This window comes from Coregonus clupeaformis, unplaced genomic scaffold, assembly GCF_020615455.1.
Source record: "Coregonus clupeaformis isolate EN_2021a unplaced genomic scaffold, ASM2061545v1 scaf0598, whole genome shotgun sequence".
Lineage (NCBI taxonomy): Eukaryota > Metazoa > Chordata > Actinopteri > Salmoniformes > Salmonidae > Coregonus > Coregonus clupeaformis.
The window spans coordinates 130,274-149,075 of record NW_025534053.1 but is presented as its reverse complement, the minus strand read 5'-3'; the positions used below and the strand labels follow the sequence as shown (position 1 = coordinate 149,075).

The 18,802-nt window shown below is 42.3% G+C and overlaps 2 long non-coding RNA genes across 2 annotated transcripts; one reads left to right on the top strand and one right to left on the bottom strand.

Moving 5' to 3' along the window:
• Positions 1 to 968: 968 nt before the first annotated feature.
• Positions 969 to 3,633, bottom strand: LOC121558314. Its single transcript, XR_005998505.1, has 3 exons — positions 3,567 to 3,633; positions 1,339 to 1,438; positions 969 to 1,126 (listed from the first exon to the last, which is right to left on the bottom strand). It is a non-coding gene; the product is annotated as an uncharacterized LOC121558314 (long non-coding RNA).
• A 7,492-nt stretch (positions 3,634 to 11,125) lies between these two features.
• Positions 11,126 to 16,834, top strand: LOC121558311. The gene is made up of 3 exons (XR_006658911.1): positions 11,126 to 11,191; positions 15,316 to 15,419; positions 16,194 to 16,834. It is a non-coding gene; the product is annotated as an uncharacterized LOC121558311 (long non-coding RNA).
• The last annotated feature ends 1,968 nt before the right edge of the window (positions 16,835 to 18,802 follow it).

The following is an 18,802-nucleotide window of genomic DNA, read 5'->3' as shown; positions in this document are numbered from 1 at the left end:
TGGGGTGGGGGTCTAACACACATCATAACAGCCAGGGGTGGGGTGGGGGTCTAACACACATCATAACAGCCAGGGGTGGGGTGGGGGTCTAACACACATCATAACAGCCAGGGGTGGGGTGGGGGTCTAACACACATCATAACAGCCAGGGGGTGGGGTGGGGGTCTAACACATAACAGCCAGGGGTGGGGTGGGGGTCTAACACACATCATAACAGCCAGGGGTGGGGTGGGGGTCTAACACATAACAGCCAGGGGGTGGGGTGGGGGTCTAACACATAACGTGGTCCTCTGTAGCTCAGCTGGTAGAGCACGGCACTTGTAACGCCAAGGTAGTGGGTTCGATCCCCGGGACCACCCATACGTAAAAATTTATGCACGCATGACTGTAAATCGCTTTGGATAAAAGCGTCTGCTAAATGGCATATTATTATTATAACAGCCAGGGGTGGAGTGGGGGTCTAACACATAACAGCCAGGGCTGGGGTGGGGGTCTAACGCATTGTAACAGCCAGGGGTGGGGGTCTAACACATAACAGCCAGGAGTGGGGTGGGGGTATAAGACATCATAACAGCCAGGGGTGGGTGGGGGTCTAACACACACATCGTAACGGGGGGGTATACATGTGTTTGGTGGTTTATTGTCATGCATTATATGGCAAACAGTACAATGACAGTCCTTGTTTGATCGTTGTGAATAATTTACATTTTAGTCATTTAGCAGATGCTCTTATCCAGAGTGACTTACAGGAGCAATTGAGGTTAAATGCCTTGCTCAAGGGCACATTGACAGATTTTTCACCTAGTCGGCTCGGGGATTCGAACCAGCGACCTTTCGGTTACTGGCCAAATGCTCTTCGGCTACCTGCCGCCCATAGTACAGTAATAACAAGTAGAGTAATAACAAGAGGAGCAAGACAAACAGCTCTGATAACCTGATGAACTGCTCTCACCAACATGACAGTAATGTTGAACTCAAAAGGGGTAACTAACTACAACAATAATACAGGATGTTGAGCTGTAACCTACTCTATACTGCCACTAGAGGGAAACCTAGTCCACTGTCAAACTGGCCTGGTTCCCAGTGATGTGCTGATGTGCAGTTTCAGATTTTGATACCTGTGGGACTGGAAATGATTTTCCTCTTATGTTGTATGTATATCATATAATGCCATTCAGAGAAAACTTTAAAAAACGAACAGAAAATGTCTAAGAACATTGACTATTATGGAATAGAGAAGGAACATGTTAACCTATATTTGTTTAGCTCAGGAATACATGACAAACCATGCTGGGTATGAATTTCTAAGGTGAAAATATAGAAACAGTCTCATCTCACCTGGTTGGGGAGTTTTGGACACATTATGCAGCCGCAACTCATGAAGGCACCTCTCCTCCTCTCGAATAAGAATGATGTACGGCTCACAGTCTGCTTGAACCTTTCATAGTTAAAAAGAAAAATAATGTGTGCATGTGTCATCTCCCCATAGCCTACAGTGCCTTCAGAAGGTATTCACACCCCTTGACTTTTTCCACATTTTGTTGTAACAGACTGAATTTAAAATGGATTCAATTGAGTTTTTTGTCACTGGAATTAAGTGGAATTATGTTTTTGAAATGTTTACAAATAAATAAAAAATGAAAAGCTTAAATGTCTTTAGTCAATAAGTATTCAACCCCTTTGTTATTGCAAGCCTAAATAAGTTCAGGAGTAAACATATGTTAACAAGTCACATAATAGTTTTTTTTATGACTACCTCGTCTCTGTACCCCACACATACAATTATCTGTAAGGTCCCTCAGTCGAGCAGTCAACTTTACACACATATTCAACCACAAAGACCACAGAGGTTTTCCAATGCCTCACAAAGAAGGGCACCTATTGGTAGATGGGTAAAAAAAAAATTAAAGCAGACATTGAATATCCATTTGAGCATGGTGAAGTTATTAACTACACTTTGGATGGTGTATCAATACACCTAGTGACTAAAAGGATAGCGGTGTCCTTCCTAACTCAGTTGCTGGAGAGGAAGGAAACCACTCAGGGATTTCGCCATGAGGCCAACGATGACTTTAAAACAGTTAAGAGTTTAATGGCTGTGATAAGAGAAAACTAAGGATGGATCAACATTGTAGTTACTCCACAATACTAACTTAATTGACAGGGAAAATAAGGAAGCCTGTAAAGAACAAAAATATTCCAAAACATGCATCCTGTTTGCAACAAGGCACTAAAGTAATACTGCAAAAACATTCACAAAACAATGTACTTTTTTGTCCTGAATACACAGTGTTATGTTTGGGGGAAATTCAATACAACACATTACTGAGTAGCACTCTCCATATTTTCAAGCATAGTGGTGGCTGCATCATGTTATGGGTATGCTTGTAATCGTTGGAATGGGCACAGGCAAAATCCTAGAAAAAAAACCTGCTTCAGTCTGCTTTCCACCAGACACTGGGAGATTAATTCACCTTTCAGCAGGACAAAACATAAGACCACATCTACACTGGAGTGTTCCTGAGTTGCCGAGTTACAGTTTTGATTTAAATCAGCTTTAAAATCTATGGCAAGATCTGAAAATGGTTGTCTTGCAATGATCAACAACCAATTTGACAGAGCTTGAAGAATTTTGAAATGAATAATGGGCAAATGTTGCACAATCCTGCTGTGGAAAGCTCTTAGAGACTTACCCAGAAAAGACTCACAGCTGTAGTCTCTGTAGAAAAGTCTCTGCCAAAGGTGATTCTAATATACACTGAGTATACCAAACATTAGGAACACCTTCCTAATATGTGTTAGCATTTCCCCCCCACTTTGACATGAAAGTATTTTGTGTAGATAGTTGACCAATTTTTAACCTTCTTTGTAACAACAACATTTGGAAAAGGTCAAGGGGTGTGAATAATTTCTGAAGGCACTGAGTGTACAAAACATTAAAAAAGTATTCCTTAGTTGCAAAGTTTCTCAAAATCTAAAGGCATAACCTTCAACCTAGATTATTTTTCCATGACATAGTAGACTGACCAGGTGAATCCAGGTGAAAGCTATGATCCGTTATTGATGTCACCTGTTTAATCCACTTAAAATCAGTATAGATGAAGAGGAGGAGACAGGTTAAATATGGATTTTGAAGCCTTGAGACATGGATTGTGTATGCGTCAATTTAAATGTGAATGGGCAAGACAAAAAATGTAAGTGCCTTTGAACGGGGTATGGTAGTAGTAGGTGCCAGGTGCACAAGTTTGAGTGTGTCAAGAACTGCAACACTGCTGGGTTTTTCCACGCTCAACAGTTTCCAGTGTGTATCAAGAATGGTCCACCAAACATCCTGCTAACTTGACACAACTGTGGGAAGCATTGGAGTCAATATGGGCCAGCATCCCTGTGGAACGCTTTCGACACCTTGTAGTCCATGCCCCGACGAATTGAGGCTGTTCTAAGGGCAAAAGGGGGTACAAACTCAGTATTATGAAGGTGTTCCTAATGTTTCGTACACTCAGTGTATATGTATGTACCTTTGCCAAACATGCCCAGCAGTTTCAAACACGCGCGTTCATTCTTACCTTCAAGTACATGCCCAGTAGGATTCCAATAATTCCAATGTGCATTTTGTCAGTCACAAGCATCATATACTATCCAAGATGGCGAAGTAGTGCAGTCCTATTTCTGTCGTGTGTCTGTAAATAGCCTGTAAATACCCTGTTTTTTTGTATTTTTTGTACATGTTTCCCTATCAGATTTTTCATCCTTCTACAAAATATACTTTCCTGCAACCCGCCTCACTCAATGTGGAATGGATTCTATTGTTGACTTACCTTTGTCTAGAATCTAGAATCTCCAGTTGAAACTAGCTAGCCAGTTTCAGCTAACTAGCTACTTGCTATTAGCCACAGCTAGCGGTGTTTCACTCAGAACATTGGATTTTTTCAGCGGGATTAATTTTAATCACTGGACATTGATCACCTGATATTCGCCAGTCTGCACAGCGGTTATCGACCCAGAACATATCAGTTTTTCCGCCGGAATCACTGGAATCACTGGACCCTTAACTCCGGGATTCATCGCTACCAGCTGGCTACAACAAAACGGACGCTGTGGTCTGGCTAATCATCCTGAGCTAGGCCCATCTCCCGGCTATCTACCTCTTTGTCAACCGGACGGGACCACCTAGTGTTGACACGGAGCCCCGCCGATCCTACACGACTGGTCTGCCGACGAAATCGTCTGATGTGGTTACGACGTTAACCACGAAGATTCCATCCATCTGCTAGCCCCTGGCCCGCTAGCACACGCTATCCGTGGCCTCTTACTCACTAAACTGAACTAGCTACTGAACTAGCTACTTGCTATTAGCCACAGCCAGCGGTGTTTCACCCAGAACCTTGGATTTTTTTTCCGCGGGATTAATTTTAATCACTGGACATTGATCACCGGATATTCGGCCAGTCTGCACAGCGCGTTATCGACCCAGAACATATCAGTTTTTCCGCCGGAATCACTGAATCACTGGACCTTTAACTCCGGATTCATCGCTACCAGCTGGCTACAACAAAACAGACGCTGTGGTCTGGCTAATCATCCTGAGCTAGGCCCATCTCCCGGCTATCTACCTCTCTGTCAACCGGACGGGACCACCTAGTGTTGACACGAAGCCCCGCCGATCCTACACGACTGGTCTGCCGACGAAATCGTCTGATGTGGTTACGACGTTAACCACGAAGATTCCATCCATCTGCTAGCCCTTACTAGCCCCTGCTAACCCTCTTACTCACTAGTGCTTCACCACCGGACCTTATGATAACTCAGCTATACAGCTGATATCTGCTGGACTGTTCCTTTTTACGGTACTACATCCTGTTTATGTTTCAGCCTCAGCCCAAACATGGTTAGTTTATTGTTGTTTCGGTTATTTCTAATTGTACTATATCACTGTAGACCCCCAGCCTAGCTAAACCTGCCTTAGATAGCTATTTTGTCCCTCCCCCATACACTCAGAGACCGACTCAATTGATGCCTCTAGAGATACTATCTCTTTCATTGTTACCCAACGCTTAGGTTTACCTCCACTTTACTCATATCCTTCCATATCCTTGTCTGTACATAATGCCCTGAATCTTTTCTATAACACCCGGAAATCTGCCCCCTTTATTCTATGTACCCAACGCACTAGAAGACCAGTTCTTAAAGCCTTTAGCCGTATCCTTATTCTAGTCCTCCTCTGTTCCTCTGGTGATGTAGAGGCTAACCCAGGCCCTGCAGCCCTCAGTATCACTCCTACTCCCCAGGCGCTATCATTTGATGACTTCTGTAATCGCAAAAGTCTTAGTTTCTTGCACATAAATATCAGAAGTCTACTTCCTAAGTTTGAGTTATTCACTGCGTTAGCACACTCTGCCAACCCTGATGTTCTAGCAGTGTCTGAATCCTGGCTCAGGAAGGCCACCAAAAATTCTGAAATTTCCATCCCCAACTATAACATTTTCCGTCTAGATAGAACTGCCAAAGGGGGTGGAGTTGCAATCTACTGTAGAGATAGCCTGCAGAGCTCTATCATACTATCCAGGTCTGTGCCCAAACAGTTTGAGCTTCTACTTCTAAAAATCCACCTTTCCAGAAATAAGTCTCTCACTGTTGCCGCTTGCTACAGACCCCCTCAGCCCCCCAGCTGTGCCCCTGGACACCATATGTGAATTGATTGCCCCCCATTTATCCTCAGAGTTTGTACTGCTTGGTGACCTAAATTGGGATATGCTTAATACCCCAGCCATCCTACAATCCAAGCTAGATGCCCTCAACTTCACGCAAATTATCAACGAACCTACCAGGTACAACCCTAAATCCGTAAACATGGGTACCCTCATAGATATCATCCTGACTAACACACCCTCTAAATACACCTCAGCTGTCTTCAACCAGGATCTCAGCGATCACTGCCTTATTGCCTGCGTCCGTAACGGGTCCGCGGTCAAACGACCACCCCTCATCACTGTCAAACGCTCCCTAAAACACTTTAGCGAGGAGGCCTTCCTAATTGACCTGGCCCAGGTATCCTGGATGGATATAGATCTCATTCCGTCAGTAGAGGATGCCTGGTTGTTCCTTAAAAGTAATTTCCTCTCAATCTTAAATAAACATGCCCCATTCAAAAAATACAGAACTAAGAACCGATATAGCCCCTGGTTCTCCTCAGACTTGACTGCCCTTGACCAGCACAAAAACATCCTGTGGCGTACAGCATTAGCATCAAATAGCCCCCGCGATATGCAACTTTTCAGGGAAGTTAGGAACCAATATACACAAGCAGTAAGGAAAGCAAAGGCTAACTTTTTCAAACAGAAATTTGCTTCCTGTAGCACTAACTCCAAAAAGTTTTGGGACACTGTAAAGTCCATGGAGAATAAGAGCACTTCCTCCCAGCTGCCCACTGCACTGAGGCTAGGAAACACTATCACCACCGATAAATCTACAATAATCGAGAATTTCAACAAGCATTTTGCTACAGCTGGCCATGCTTTCCATCTGGCTACCACTAACCCGGCCAACAACTCTGCACCCTCTGCTGCAACTTGCCCATGCCCCCCGCTTCTCCTTCACACAAATTCAGACAGCTGATGTTTTGAAAGCGCTGCAAAATCTGGACCCCCTACAAATCAGCTGGGCTAGACAATCTGGACCCTTTCTTTCTAAAACTAGCCGCCGAAATTGTCGCAACCCCTATTACTAGTCTGTTCAACCTCTCTTTCATAACGTCTGAGATCCCCAGAGATTGGAAAGCTGCCGCGGTCATCCCCCTCTTCAAAGGGGGTGACACTCTAGATCCAAACTGCTACATACCTATATCCATCCTGCCCTGCCTTTCGAAAGTATTTGAAAGCTAAGTTAACAAACAGATCACCGACCATTTCGAATACCACCGTACCTTCTCCGCTATGCAATCCGGTTTCCGAGCTGGTCACGGGTGCACTTCAGCCACGCTCAAGGTCCTAAACGATATTATAACCGCGATTGATAATAGACAGTACTGTGCAGCCGTCTTCATCGACCTGGCCAAGGCTTTCGACTCTGTCAACCACCGCATTCTTATTGGCAGACTAAATAGCCTTGGTTTCTCAAATGACTGCCTCGCCTGGTTCACCAACTACTTCTCAGATAGAGTTCAGTGTGTCAAATCGGAGGGCCTGTTGTCTGGACCTATGGCAGTCTCAATGTGGGTGCCACAGGGTTCAATTCTTGGGCCGACACTTTTCTCTGTGTATATCAATGATGTCGCTCTTGCTGCTGGTGACTCTCAGATCCACCTCTACGCAGACGACACCATTTTGTATACATCTGGCCCTTCATTGGACACTGTGTTAACAAACCTCCAAACGAGCTTCAATGCCATACAACAATCCTTCAGTAGCCTTCAACTGCTCTTAAACACTAGTAAAACTAAATGCATGCTTTTCAATCGAACGCTGCTAGCACCCGCCCACCCGACTAGAATCACCACTCTCGACGGGTCTGACCTAGAAGTATGTGGACAACTACAAATATCTAGGTGTCTGGTTAGACTGTAAACTCAACTTCCAGACTCACATAAAGAATCTCCAATCCAAAGTTAAATCTAGAATCGGCTTCCTATTTCGCAACAAAGCCTCCTTCACTCATGCTGCCAAACATGCCCTCGTAAAACTGACTATCCTACCGATCCTTGACTTCGGCGATGTCATTTACAAAATAGCCTCCAACACTCTACTCAGCAAATTGGATGTAGTCTATCACAGTGCCATCCGTTTTGTCTCCAAAGCCCCATACACTACCCACCACCGTGACCTGTACGCTCTTGTTGGCTGGTCCTCACTACATGTCCGTCGTCAAACCCACTGGCTCCAGGCCATCTATAAATCACTGCTAGGCAAATCCCCGCCTTATCTTAGCTCATTGGTCACCATAGCAGCACCCACCCGTAGTCTGCGCTCCAGCAGGTATATCTCACTGGTCATTCCCAAAGCCAGCACCTCCTTTGGCCGCCATTCCTTCCAGTTCTCTGCTGCCAATGACTGGAACGAATTGCAAAAATCTCTGAAGCTGGAGAATCTTATCTCCCTCAATAACTTTAAGCATCAGTTGTCAGAGCACCTTACCGATCACTGCACCTGTACACAGCCCATCTGAAATTAGCCCACCCAACTACCTCATCCCTATATTGTTATTTATTTTGCTCTTTTGCACCCCAGTATCTCTATTTGCACATAATCTCTTGCACATCTAGCATTCCAGTGTTAATACTATTGTAATTATTCTGCACTATAGCCTATTTATTGCCTTACCTCCATAACTTGCTACATTTGCACACACTGTATATATATTTTCTGTTGTATTTCTGACTTTATGATTTTTTTTACCCCATATGTAACTCTGTGTTGTTTTTATTGCACTACTTTGCTTTATCTTGGCCAGGTCGCAGTTGTAAATGAGAACCTGTTCTCAACTGGCATACCTGGTTAAATAAAGGTGAAATAAATAAATAAATAAATATACCAGCAAACTGTAACCTAATTATAGACTTGAATAAACTGCAAACGGACTTTCGGTACTAAAAGTCTGAAATAATCGTCCAATTCAAACCAGCAAGTCATCAAACAGCATCCACTGGCTTTGTCCAAACCAACTGCATGTGTTTTGTTTGAGCAGTTATTACACCTGACCAGTTTTATAATAGACTAGTACCAAAGACAGTACAGTATGAAGATAGGCAGAAACTGCTTCTCCAATATAAATCCCCGATAACGCATGTAGGCGAAGTCATGGCAACGTTGGCTCGCTTGACTCATGCGCAGAAATACGTCATTGGGTCTAATGGTCTTCTCACGCTGTACTGCACATGTGCAGACCGTCATGTCAAAGGCACTCTTTTGATATAAAGTTGTTTTTGACAAAAATGAAAACGTGTCAGTGTGTCACTTTCACGAGGTTGTAGTAATACCATGTTCAACTACTTAAGACGATGTCTCGACTCCAGGTTGTGCCTTTAGATTTCGAGAAAATGTACAACAAATGAATATATTTTTACTTCTCTCATTGACTTCATAAACCCCAAGCCCCGGTCTTGTCTGCTTGGCCTGTTTCACAAGCGTTCCCAGATGTTGCGCCTCTGGGTTTAGAAACTCTTTGCTAATACTAACCCTTGAAAAAATATCCCGGAAGAATCACTATGGTGACGAGAGTGTTTGGTGGATGTTCTATCAGTGAAACAACAGGTACGTTCAGTTTTCAACCTTGAAAAGCACCCACATCATGCAACGAATAAAAACGTGTGTTGTTTATGAGCTAACGTTACCAAATCGAAACTAAAACAACTGTTTGATGAAGTTTGATAACAAGCTAGCTAACGACGTTAGCTGTTTCTCTCTGCTAGCTGCTAGCTTCCACTCTTTCTTGCTAACCCGTCCCTAGCTAGTTTGCTTACTTTCCTGTGTCAACCACAGTAGCTGCACATGCACAAAGTTGGCTTGCTAGCTTTGTGTCATTTGGTTCTTTTCATTATCATATGGACAACATTGCATCTTTGAAATGCAAGCGTTTAACGTTACATATCTGATGTGATATGAATTGTGATATTGTTTGCTATCTTCTTCAGCCCTGTTTTTAATGGAGAAGTGATGGAAGTGGCACACTCTGCATCAGAGACATTCACAGACAGTCAAAGGAAGAAGACCCCTCTTCCCCTGTGCCAACTGGTGGAGGACACAAAAATAAGTCCCTCTAATGTCCCTCATCACCTACTAGAGACCCGTAGGACCCTTACACTTAAACAATTTGATACATCTCAGTCATATATTTAACAGGCTATATTTAGTCAAGAATAATATGTTTATTGTAGTAGAGCGCTAGGGCTAGAACTATAATATGCATGCTCATGATGCTATCTGAGTTACCGTAGCCTACATTATGCAGTGTGTGGTTCCTCAGGCGTTTGATAATATTTTCCACTTGTTTTGGGTTTTAATATTTACATCATTTAGCAAATGCTCTTATCAAGAGCGACTTACAGTAGTGAGTGCATACATTTTCATACTTTTCCCCGTACTGGTCCCCCATGGGAATCAAACCCACAACCCTGGCATTGCAAGCATCATGCTCTACCAATTGAGCCACACGGGACTAAGCAGATGGTGAAGACATCTCATTTATATTATACTTTCCAGAAACCTATACCAAACTCCAGAGCAACAGTGCAATCCATGCAGAACCCTCAGCACTTCCCTTCAGTGGGTTTAAACTGGGGAAGGATTATCAGAGGACCTTGGTGAGTGAAGCAAAGAGTGTTGACTGGTCCAAGAGAACAAAAGACAAAGCACTGACTTTAGATGGATTTTGCCGATATATGCACTTCATGTACCAGTACATTCTTATACAAGGCGTCATGTAATTCATCTTTGTTTTAATCTTCCTCAGAAACTTATCAACATATCATCTGAAGTGATCAACATTCACATTATCCCCACCCAAACAAAGCACTTCCAAACGAAATATTTAAAAAAGGTGTTTGTTTATTACTATTTGATGTCATGTTATGCATTCCGTCTATGATCTTTGATTCGTATGCGTGTCAGTGTTGATGGTTAATTCCTCCATTTTGATATTCTATGCAGCATCGTCTTGTCCCCGGACTGTCCTACACAGTGAAAGTACACTTCTGTCCTAAAGAATGGCGCTACTTCTACGACTGTATTCGGGTTCATTGCAAGGTTGGAATCCAGTGCTATGTTAATTTCTAATCAAGTTCGCATGCCGTCAATCCTGACAGTGATCTCTTCAACTTCTACTTCTAATCTATTCAACTGTCCATCAAAAGAGTGATTTGCTGTGTTTATGCATCACATGTTGTTTGTTGTCAACGTTTCTCTCCATAGTTGCTGCATGGTAAGCCTGGTCCCAGATCTGTTTGTGCTGTCTTGCAAACTTCTAAGGTCATTGTCACTCCATGGCAAACTGATCTGGAACCAGTCTACTTACTGCTAGGAGGTTCCCCTCCTGTTTAGAACTCCAGGAAATGAATGCATCAGGGGAGCATTGTTATTCTCTCTCAATCTCTCTCCAGGGGGAAGAGAATTTACAGGTACCAGTCCATGCCTACCCCCATCATCGATGACTTGCACATCCCAACACACATCACCATACCAGCTGTCCCACTGGGCCAAAGGTGAGGTGAAGTGGACAATCGTGTCTCACTGTGCATCTTTGCCCTTTGAATAGTCTTTAAACCCACCAATGAACCTTCATAAGAGGATTGTACATGAGTTGCATGGCCACTCAAATCCCTTACAGAAAAAACACATCATTTCACATGTGAAATCATGTGTTTTTGGAACACTTCACATATGATCACGTTTCCACACGTGTAGTTTAATTTTATCACATGTTACTTTAAATGTTGTCGCAAGTTATCACATTAACTTCACATAAGATCACATATGATCACATGAAAACATGTGTTTTTGTAACACTTCACATGTGAAATTCATATGTTCTTTCCGTAAGGGATAGGCTACAGCTACAGCCTAGTCTGCTAAGTAGTTGCTAAGTGCACCAGTTTCTGAATTAGCCTGCCAGATAAACATGATGAGTGGCAACAAAGGCTTGTTTGAGGAATAAACTCAGTGTGTTATTATGGTCATGCAGGGACGGCCTGTTCAATAGGGCGATATGGGCGACGCACTGCCAAACGGGAAAAGGAAGGGATTTTTTTTCTAATCAATTATATCACGGCAACAGTAGTTATCAGTGTTCTAATCTGATCTGACTGCCACTAAATGTCAAATCAGGCTAAAGTCCTGATTCAAATGGCCCCGCCCGTTTTTGGGGCGATTTCAGTCAGGTTGAAAATCGCCCAGAAGTCTCTCATAGCCTGTCATGTAAAATCTATTTTTTTCACATTTCAAAGCTTTCAATACATTCTCTATGGGTGTCTGTGGGCTTGCACTTACGCGCTTTCGTCATACGTGACGTAACCATGAACGTAACTAAGAAAATGGCGGCTAGCAGCGTCTCTGTTGCGACCTGCAGTGTGGCGTTATTTTATGTTTTTAATTTGTAGACTTAGTTTACAAACATTCTGCCAACCATGGATTTTGGACTGATCTTGTTGATCGTGTACATACCCGCTACGAACGGACTAAATAATGAAAACGCTGCTGGCAGCGGAATCCAATACAGCTGGGAGACTTGGCTGGATGACAGAGTCCCGGACAGAGAAGTGGAGCCGGCCGGCTTCACCCTGGTCAGAGCGGACCGCGATCCTGGTAAGAGAGCGACTCTGTACCCCGACATTGAACTGCTTTCTGTGTCACTGCGACCTTACTATCTGCCCCGTGAGTTCCCCCAATTGTTTGTTACCGTTGTGTACTGTTGATAATCACAAGTTTACTGGAGAACTGAGACCAAGTAGAGACTTTGGACAGGGTGGATATGGTATAATAAAGGCAGTTTATTCAGAGGGAAAGATATCTGGAATCGCGTGCACGGACTCGTTCGTCAAACTCTTAGGGAGAAGAGAGCCCCGAAAACATTGTGTGCAGACATTTTATACAATAAATGATGTAGGTTGAATCTAGTAGTTCTGATCTTCTGATTGGTCCTGATGAGTTGGGCGAGGTCCCCTCCACTGTTGCATTGGCTCTGAGTCGGGTTCTCTGTCTTCAAATGTTCAGCCTAAAGAGAGGGATTTGTGTGTGTGTGTGTGTGTGTGTGTGTGTGTTTTAACAGTGATGATGTGTGTGTGTGTGTGTGTGTTTATCAGTGATGATGTGTGTGTGTGTGTGTGTGTGTGTGTGTGTGTGTCCTCAGAGCAAGAACTCGTGAGTTGGAAGAACTGAGAGACCTATGGCGTGGGTGTTGTCCTTGGCCACCTGCTGACAAGGCTGACAAGATAGGACTCTTTTGTCCATTGTTATAGGATAGGAACAGCATTGATTGAAAACAAACGCCCAACACAAAATGGGTCATGCACAAGATTTTAGTCAGACCAAGCTATAACATTATATATTTACTACGACAGTACATTCAACCAAAAGCTAATATAACAAAGGCATCAGAGATTATTTATAATCTGTCACAGAAACTGGAATCCATCTCCCCAGATCAGTCAATAAATGCTTCTGGTATTGACTTATATGCTGCCCCTATCTTCATGTTGTTGCTGGACATATCTTTTTTAAAATGTGTGTAGGTCACCTAAATCATCAGAAAAATTGCCCCTCCTGAGAATTTTTTCAGGAGCCGCCACTGTGGTCATGTAACGCATCATAAACATTGGTTTTTAATCATCTCTGTTGACACTAACGATGCGGTGAGCAGTCAATATATTAGAGTCCATTTGCACAGTAGATAGCTAATTGGAGTTCTCTAAGTAAGCTGTATGCTGGGGTATATGCTAGGGTCAGTAGTATTTGTCTTGCATGTTCAACAATCTTCAGTCAAAACAATACACTTGGAAAGAGAATACTTTTTAAAAAATCCAAATATAAACATATGTAAGGCCATAGAGATACAATATAATAATTATTTACATTTTACAGATTGTGACACAATCCACTTTCCACAATTTTTTATAGGAGGGAATTTTTATCTCTTGATAAAAATGATTGTCTTTTGAACTGAGTGGCTGGCTGAATTTGATTTAGCTTTACATTTTATTGTAGGTCTCAATGAACATGTAGGCTGTTGTCCTTTCTCTCTGGGGCTGTGTGGTATACAGTACCAGTCAAAAGTGTAGGACACACCTACCCATTCAAGGGTTTTTCTTTATTTGTAAAAAAATTACATTGTAGAATAATAGTGAAGACATCAAAACTATGAAATAACACATATGGAATCATGTAGTAACCAAAAAAGTGATAAACAAATCAAAATATATTTTATATTTAAGATTCTTAAAATAGCCACCCTTTGCCTTGATGACAGCTTTATACACTCTTGGCATTCTCTCAACCAGCTTCACCTGGAATGCTTTTCCAACAGTCTTGAAAGAGTTCCCACATATGCTGAGCACTTGTTGGCTGCTTTTCCTTCACTCTGCCGTCCGACTCATCCCAAACCATCTCAATTGGGTTGAGGTCGGGGGATTGTGGAGGCCAGGTCATCTGATGCAGCACTCCATCACTCTCCTTCTTGGTAAAATAGCCCTTACACAGCCTGGAGGTGGGTTGGGTCATTGTCCTGTTGAAAAACAAATGATAGTCCCACTAAGCCCAAACCAGATGGGATGGCGTATTGCTGCAGAATGCTGTGGTAGCCATGCTGGTTAAGTGTGCCTTGAATTCTAAATAAATCACAGACAGTGTCACCAGCAAAGCACCATAACACCTCCTCCTCCATGCTTTACGGTGGGAACTACACATGCGGAGATCATCCGTTCACCAACACCGCGTATCACAAAGACACGGCGGTTTGAACCAAAAATATCCAATTTGGACTCCAGATCAAAGGACAGATTTCCACCGGTCTAATGTCCATTGCTCGTGTTTCTAGGCCCAAGCCTGGTCTCTTATTATTATTGGTGTCCTTTAGTAGTGGTTTCTTTGCAGCAATTCGACCATGAAGGCCTGATTCACACAGTCTCCTCTGAACAGTTGACGTTTAGATGTGTCTGTTACTTGAACTCTGTGAATCATTTATTTGGGTTGCAATTTCTGAGGCTGGTAACTCTAATGAACTTATCCTCTACAGCAGAGGTAACTCTGGGTCTTCTATTCCTGTGGTGGTCCTCATGAGAACCAGTTTCAACGTTCTTGAAATGTTCCGTATTGACTGACCTTCATGTCTTAAAGTAATGATGGACTGTCGTTTCTCTTTGCTTATTTGAGCTGTTCTTGCCATAATATGGACTTGGTCTTTTATCAAATAGGGCTATCTTCTGTATACTCCCCCTACCTTGTCACAACACAACTGATTGGCTCAAACTCATTAAGAAGGAAATAAATTCCACAAATTAACTTTTAACGAGGCACACCTGTTAATTGAAATGCATTCCAGGTGACTACCTCATGAAGCTGGTTGAAAGAATGCCAAGAGTGTGCAAAGCTGTCATCAAGGCAAACGATGGCTATTTGAAGAATCTCAAATATAAAATATATTTTGATTTGTTTAACACTTCTTTGGTTACTACATGTTTCCATATGTGTTATTTCATAGTTTTGATGTCTTCACTATTATTCTACAATGTAAAAAAATAAAGAAAAACCCTTGAATGAGTAGGTGTGTCCAAACTTTGACTGGTGGTGTATATGCTTGTTATCTTTGACCTTTGACCTGTCTTTGACCTTCCAGTGTCAGCCATGTGATCCCTCTGAGCTGCAGCTGTCCCATTGACTTTGAGTTCCAGGTGTACATCATCCAGCCACACAAGGCCTTCTCGGTCCAGCCCCTGTCAGGTAACTCCAATCAGCAGACTTGGCAGCACTTTACATTAGGCCACTGAATAAAGTAGTAATCACACAGTCCTTAACAAGATAGCAACAACATCCTACCTGCTCACTCAGACAGACAGTGAGGAAAACCCCTGTATTATTCTATCTACAGTAGGTATATATTATTTGATTAATGTATTAAGCCTGTGAGTCTATTTGCCAGATATGTATCAATTAATTTTTTTATATTTGATGGTAGGATAATTTCTGGTTCACAATAAGGTTCCAGATATGTTTTTGTGTTAGTTCCTTGAGGTGATTAGTTAAAACTTTGAACCACATAAAACATTTTTTGCTGGCTCCCAGAGACTCAGACTCACCTGTATAAACTCACGTAATATTATTAGCTGATTACCTAGCCCTGACCTGTGATTCCTCAACATCACCATCATGTCTTGTGTCTGAATTACTGTGGAAAGATGCTCATAGTCTGCAACTGCCACCTTGACACAAAGCAGTCAGGGACTCAGTGCATCTAGCACAGGGGGGAGCTGTGTTGTTTTGTCTCTGGCATGGATGGTGACGCTTTCCAGGCAATGCGTGATGATGGATTTCCGGGGTTACGCAAATAGCCTAGTACTCAGACTGGGTAGAGATGTCTGAAAAAGTATCTCTCTATGTTTCCCATGGTTTGAGGGTATTGAAGTGTTGAGTTTAGGTAGGCCTACGTATTGTTTTCCTTTAACAAATGCGTTACATTCAAGACCGGTATAATCCTTTGTTTGTGTGTGATTCTAGGAGTGATTCCAGCCAATGGGAAGGTGGAGGTGACCGTCCCATTCAGGCCGTTCCAGTATGACACGTCCCAGGTCACTCTACAAGTGGTCATCTCCCAGTTCAATTCCAAACCCTACGTCTGCACCCTCAGCGGGTCCTCCTCGCCCCACCTGCCTCTCAGGTATCTCAGATCCATTTTGAAATGTTACAGGTTAATTCATCAAACATTATATTGAATTATGTCACTTTTACCAGGTCATAGTTACAATGACAAGACTGGTATATATATATGGTCAGCAAAGTTCCTGTTTTCTTGGTTTGTATCACGTTATTGCTTGTTATTTGGTGTCATTGTGAGTTCCATCAATTAATGCACTGAGCCAAATATATTTATTTTACTGATAAGAATGGAAACGTGATTGTTAAGTGGTTACGCACATTTCATAGAGCAACTGCTGAGAGAGAGACCAAGTGCTGCACATGTACTGTATTGAAACTCTCCATCTGCAAACTTTGAAAATGGAAATTGTACAAATATTTAGAGAGATAAAAATGAACCCTTGCAGTGAAGAACCATACAAGTGCATACTGTTCCATTTTCTTATAATCAAATATTTATCTGTTTTTAAGTGTGTATATACCACATTAGGATTTTTACGGTTGATAGATACTTGAATACATTTTTTTCCCTAAATGTTTTATAATGATGCATTCTGTGTATCTAAATTTTTCAAAAAATGCACATATATGCAGTGGCGGCTGGTGAAAAATATTCTCGGTGGGGCTGTGCCATACTTTTTTTTTCCTGTAACCATCGCGATATATTTTAACACAAACTGCAGGACAGCAGTGCTCAGTGAAACATTCAGTAATTATTTAATGCCAATATTAAAAAGTTGAGGCATTCTTACACAAAAACATATTACACAAACCCAAGCCTTTCATTTGCATTTAAAGTGAACTTTTCACCATTGGTAGTAAACAGGCAACGCAACAGGCATGCTGTCAGAACAGAGTGGAAAGTGGACAATAACATGAAATTATTATTATATTATAAAGTTTATAGGAAATCTTACACTGTATAAAAGGATGTATAATATAGAAATGGATATCAAGTGGATGAACTCAAACCTTTGACTGGAAGAATAGCATACAGTATTTTATGATCATACTAAATGTGACTAATTGTTAATGTGCTCCAGAACTGCAACAATTAATTGATACAAAACAACATATATACAGTAATATTAGCAAAGACACTATTAAGACTTTCTAGAGTACCATATATAACTGGATTTTTTATGCTAAGGTCAACTATATACAAAGAAACATGCGGCCAGAGCTGCTCTGTGTGTGTGTGTCTGTCATCTTATTTGTACAGGAATTTTGCCCGTCTGTCCTTCTGAGTGGCAAACCTCTCAATGACCCTTTGATTAAAGTCAGGAATGTCCCTGACAAGTTTCTTCTCCATGGAGAGCATGGCCAGAGCGTTCAGGCGATCCTGTGTCATGCTGTTTCTCAGGAAGGTCTTGATCCTTTTCAGTGTAGAGAAGCACCTTTCTGACTCAGCAGTTGTCATGGGTGTGGTGATGAGGATCTTGAGGAGGCTGGCAGTCTCTGTGAAAGTGCTCTGAAGGTTGTTCTCCATGAAGAACTGGTACAGGGGCACTGCACCACTACAAGCCTTGAACTCACTGTTCTCATAGATGAGGGACAGTTTGGTTTTGAGCTTGGCCTTGTTCAACATGGGGTACGCCTCCACGGTTGTTTCAAGCGCTGTATCGGGGAACTTCACACTGTGTTGTGGGAACAACTCTCCGTGCAATAGTGTTGCGCTGGGTGAAGGAGAACCTCTCTTTGGCATGACTCAGGATGGTATCACATACCTGTAAAATATACATCATCAGCTTTAATTTGCAATTAAGCTATTTTGATGCAAGTGATCCTGACTGACACATGCCTATGTCCAACTCAAGTATATGATTACCAAGGTGCTGATTGTTCAGGGTTTTGGCTACATACTACCAGGCCTGAAAAAAGTTCTAGGGGGAAACACTGACAATTACATCACAACTTACCTCTATAGCCAACCTCTGTTGTTCTCCTGCTCCCAGCATCCTCTGTCGCTTGATGGGCTGTTGCTGCTCGTCAGATGCGCTGTCCCCACACAAAGAGGGAATTGAGGCCCTGGGTCCAAAAAATAAAGTTTAATTTGATAACTTGCAATCAGACTTCTTAACTCACTGTAATTCCCCCTCAACACACAACCAGTGACTTTTATATATATATATATATATTCTAAAATATTTTCTAGAGGGCAAAGGACAGGTAGGTTTAATAACACAAATGTAAATAGTCCTGTCATACAAATGCAAAACTTTACGTCCTAAATGGCACCCTATTCTTTATAGAGTACACTACTTTTGACCAGATCCCTATGGGCCCTGGTCTTAAGTAGTGTACTATAAAGGGAATAGGGTGCCATTGGGGATGGAAGTTCTTTGAAATTACTCATGAGAGCAAATACTACGATTTTTTGGTTCCCACAGAGGGTCAGGAGCTTAAGACATGAATGATTTTATTTAAATGTTTGTTCATAAAAAATAAATGATTTCCCCTCCTCCCACATG